The sequence below is a fragment of the Suncus etruscus genome, chromosome 10 (assembly GCF_024139225.1).
Source record: "Suncus etruscus isolate mSunEtr1 chromosome 10, mSunEtr1.pri.cur, whole genome shotgun sequence".
NCBI classification, from domain to species: Eukaryota; Metazoa; Chordata; class Mammalia; order Eulipotyphla; family Soricidae; genus Suncus; species Suncus etruscus.
The window spans coordinates 84,602,801-84,608,344 of record NC_064857.1 but is presented as its reverse complement, the minus strand read 5'-3'; positions in this window follow the sequence as shown (position 1 = coordinate 84,608,344).

Sequence of the window (5,544 nt, the reverse complement as noted above, 5' to 3'; positions counted from 1 at the left end):
AAAAAAACTAACTCCATCAAAAAATGGGAAGATAATGTAAACAGACATTTCCTCAAAGAAGAAATATAGATAGCCAAATTGCACATGAAAAAATGCTCCCCATCACTAATCATCTGGGAGAGCAATGTTTATGATATTGACAAGCTCCTGGGGCCCAACCTCATTTAGGGACAAGATTCTTGCTGTGGATTTTATCAATGGCAGGCGTATCTGATTACGAAATCGGGAGAGCTACAGAAAGCTAAGGAACCTCAAGGAGCAGAGCTGTATGCAGAGATCCAGATTAGTAGACACCAAACAACCTGAAAAGAGAGAAAGAACTAGGTTAAAGGGAGAATTAACCCAGTTCCTTTTCTCTAGGGATGCCTAAGGCCAAAGAATAGTTCCTGCAGTTTACCAGAATGGTCCTTGTTTAGGATTAGTATTGACAACTTGAACCTAAGGCCCCAGAGCTCAAGTTCTTTGAGATGGGGCTCTCATGTCACAGATAGTTCTGCAACTGACCTGGTATCAGGTAAGGCACCTTATACCCATGCCTAGTTTAGGAAGATCACTCTGGAAATTAATTGTGTAGGCAGTAATTATAGTAAAATTGAGTTAAATAATTTAGGAGATATTAGATCCAAAGTAAATTAGAGAGAAAGGTGACAAGTTCTTACAATTTATTATGTGACTAGAAGAATTGATAGGACTTGGAACATTTGGAAATGTTTTGTAAGAAAAAGAAGGAAATCACTTTCAGTGACAGTGTTAATGTGTGGTATAGAAAAAATAAAGGAAAGCATACAGGTTTGAGAATATAATGCCAAGTTAGTTATTGCCAATTCTCTAATATTTTTATGTGCACGAAGTGTAACTTTCAGCTGTAACTTTCCTATTTATGATGTGTTTTATGAAGAATTCTTTAAAGTTTAAATAGTCTTTAAAAAGGTTATTTTCTAAAAGCCATAGATAGTATAAATTGGTTAATTTAAATAAGCCCATGTGCTATCTTATAAATCTATTTTTTAATTCGTCAAAATGTACTGAAATGAAAAATACATATTTATTTTTGTAAGTTAGGAAAATAATTAAAATAATCTTTGTTCTTGATAGATTAGAGTTGAGATGTCAAAACTAAAATTAAGAAACTAGAGAATATTATGTGGTTCTAAACATTTGTGATACCCAAGAATGCTTAGTTCAATAAGTACATTAAAACAAATATGTATGCGGTTAGCTTTAAAAAAAGTATTGTTTCTTATCAAATTCTGACGAATTGTAGAATATGGATAAGTAGATGTAAGCATGATGGGCAATGTCAAGTGTGTGTGTATTTCTTCTGCAACAAAGTCCCTATATCTCTGACAATTCTTGTACTTCAAGATCATGTTATATTTTTAATATATTTTTAAGTTTTATTTTATGCTATTTTTGCCAATTTTATTTTATTTTTATATATATTATACATTCTATATGTTATATTTTTATATTGAATTAGGAACGTAAAACTCATCAAGTACAAGATTGACATGAGCATACCTGAATTTCTGAGATATCTGATGAGGCAACTATCTATCTATAATGTAATCTATATAAATACAAATTTATTCTAGTAAAATACATTATCTTATCCATAGAAATTTAAAGAAGCATTGTATAAGACTATATAGCAACCTTGGAGGCAAATACAGAAATGACACCAAACATCTAATTCTCAAAAAAAAAATCTATTGAATTTTGGCTTGTTTTAGTTTTATTTTTGTTTTTGTTTTGTTTTGGGCCACACCCGTTGATGCTCAGGGGATACTCCTGGCTATGCGCTCAGAAATCGCTCCTGGCTTGGGGGGATCATATGGGACGCCAGGGGATCGAACTGCCATCCGTCCTAGTGCTTGCAAGGCAGATGCCTTACCTCTAGTGCCATTGCTCTGGCCCCTCTTGTGTTAGTTTTCAACTCTTTTTTAAAATGTCTAAAGCTTTCCACAATGCACATATGCTGTAATAGGCACAAAAAAGTAGAACTTTAGCAAAAGGGTCTGTAAGCCATTCCACATAAACAGTGACTTAAATTCACACATGCATAGAAATAAATTACTTTTGGGAGAACATGGAAGATTGTCTCAATAGCCTAAATAATGTCAGCGTCTTGAGAACAGAATGCCAAAAATCTTGTAGAATTAATACTGACACTGATCAGGTTTGCTTTGTCAGTGTATTTTTTTTACTCCCTCTAAAGTACTTGGCTAAGTCTAAGTTGGCATAGTAGCAAAAAATATGGTCTTCCACAAAGAATCTTGCTGTAAGTTAACATACAAAGTATATATCTTTTAAATGTTCTGTTTTCTTCATTGCTTGATAACAGGGAGTAATAAAGCATTTTTGATACCATCATCAATAATTTTAATATAAACTAATATTAGTTTATAATAAAACTAATAAACTAATATTAGTTTGTGTGTCATTAGCTGCCAACATTCTGTTGGTATCTTAATAGGCACACTTAACTAAACTAACAAGGTCAATGGTAATTTATTTTCTTAAGTTTCAGAGCACATTCATAACCACAAAAAACTTTTTCTTTTTCAGATTAAAATACTGGATTTTAAACATTCATTAACTGTATCTGTCTATCTCTCCTTTTCCAACCTGGTTTGAGATACACATGGAAGCTGCGCACAAATTCATACACACACTGAAAAAGCTGCTTAGAAAAGAGCTCCTCCTATCTCAATTCCAGTGAACTGCTGGAGAGTTCAGCAGGCTTAATGACAAATCATGCAGTGTTTTGGTTTATTTTTCAATGCAATTTCCCCAAAACATTTTTGACAACCATTTAATTTGCAGTGGGATATTTATGTACTAACCCACATTTCAGGCACTTTATTCTTGAAAATGAAGTGGCAACAATAGACACAATTGTATGATTTCAGTGAATAACAAAAATTTGCAGCAATTGTTGCCATATTAGGATATAGCTTTACTGTTTTTTGAAACACATAGGACTCTAAGAGGAAAAAAATGTCTCTTAAAATGACATGCAAGATATAAAATTGAGATAAACAACATAGGAGAGTCAATAACCAATTGTACATGATGCTTTTGGTGAGCCTATTATAGTCAGAAGAGTTTCTTGCTTTTGAAGGCTAAGCTATGACAATAAAATAAATCTCCCTGATAATTTGTCTTGGCTCCTCCTATTCTGAAAACATTGAAGTTAGATTTAATTGAATTATGTAAATTAGGAAAGAATAGAATTTATCTTTGTGACTTAATGCTAAAGCTCCTCACTTCACATTCTATGACACTGTCAGATTACCCACTTATCCTTTAGAAAGACTTTCACGTGATTGAAAGCAAACTGGATGCTATTTTTCAGAGACAAGATTGTTGACAGAGGCTATAGCTTCATATTATTTCCATCCAGCTATCCACCAATTTAATCTTTCCCATTGCCTTTAAATGTTCTTTTAAACCAAAAGACACTGCATTGCTAGCATCTCTGTACTAGTAAATCTATCAACAGATATTTTCCAATCATGTACCATATATAAGCCAGGCTGTTAGATATAAGAAAGGTTTCAAATAAATATAAATCATCAAGAATATTTCAATTGACCCACAATGAAGATATGTGAGAAGTGATAGCTATTTAAAAAAGGAACAAAATGTTAAATTGCAAAACAGACAGTGCTGCAAGAAACATCTCAGATGAATGATAAAGTCAGAATGCCATATGGTTTAAGTGTCTAGAATTAAGGAGAAGAGAAACATTAATCGGTTCTTCTGCTTGTAAATTGTTCCAAAAAATAAGAAAAAATTTAGGGACTGGAGAGATAATACAGGTGGTAAAGCATTTGTTTTGCATGGGATCCTGTGGTTGCAACTATGATTTGACTGTTGCTTAATTAAAAACCACATAGAGTTCCCTGAGCACTGCCAGGAGTCACCTCTGAGTAAAAACCTGGAAGTGGCCTAATTTTTTTAAAACAAAAATAAAATGAATCAACTTATCATTAGACTTTAAGGAGGCAGGATTTAGAATAATGAGGAGCAAAAATGGACCTTTAAAAGTAGAGCTGATGGCATTGATAGAAGAACTGTGAAAAAAAATTTTGTGCCACAAGTGAAGCATTTTATAGAAAATAAATTGCTTTGGTAAAATTGATATTATTACTATTTTCTAATTCAGAAGGACTTTATAAAAGAGTATAATATCAGTTATTTTTCAAAATGCCTTAAGTTATTTAAAAGTGATTTTTATTGCTTCTCTTTCGGGGAAGGCACATGATCTTAAATTTAATTTAAATTTTATTAGAATTTTTTACATATATATTTATATATATTATTTATTCTCCAAAATTGTTAGGTCACCAAGGGCCTGACATTGACCAAAATAACTTGTTTTCACTCCATGTCATTGAGACTAAAGGCATCTTCAAGGAGGAAACTGCACTCTCCAAATAAGTGAAAGCAGAGATTAATCCAATCAAAAAATGGGGAGAAGAAATGAACACACTTTGACAAAGAAGAAATACAAATGGCCAAAAGGCTCATGAAAAAATGTTCTACATCACTAATCATCAGGGAGATGCAAATCAAAACAACTATGAAGTACCATCTCACACCACAGAGATTGACACACATACAAAGAATGTTGGCAGTGTTGGCAGGAATGTGGAGCAAAAGGAACTCTTATCCACTGCTGGTGGGAATGCCACCTAGTCCAACCTTTATGGAAAGCGATATGGAGATTCCTCCAAAAACTGGAAATTGAGCTCCCATACGATCCAGCTATACCAGTCCTTGGAATATACTCTAGGAACACAAAAATACAATACAAAAATCCCTTTCTTACACCTATATTTATTGCAGCACTATTTAACATAGTAAGGCTCTGGAAACAACCAAGATGCTCTTCAACAGATGAATGACTAAAGAAACTGTGGTACATATATGCAATGGAATATTATGCAGTCACCAAGAGAGATAAAGTCATGGAATTTTCCTATACATGGATGTACATGGAATCTATTATGCTGAGTGAAATAAGTCAGAGAGAGAGAAAGACTCAGAATGGTCTCACTCATCTATGGGTTTTGAGAAAAATGAAAGACATTCTTGCAATAATTTTCAGAGACAAAAGAGAGGAGGGCTGGAAATTCCAGCTCACTTCATGAACCTCACCACAAAGAGTGATGATTTAGTTAGAGAAATAACTACATTGCAAACTATCCTAACAATGAGAATGTATGAAAAAAATAGAAAGCCTGTCTAGAGTACAGGTGGGGACGGGGTGGGGAGGAGAGATATGGGGGGCATTGGTGATGGGAATGTTGCACTAGTGATGGGAGGTGTCCTCTTACATGACTGAAACCCAACCACAATCATGTTTGTAATCAAAGTGTTTAAATAAAATATTGTTTAAAAAAAAAGAATTTCACCCCCACTTACCTGGAAAAAAACAAACTTGTTTTCATATAATAACTCTGATTAGGAGAAAAAATAAAAATAAAGAAAATGCATGACTTGTATCTTTTTTTTTTTTGGCTTGTTTGTTTGTTT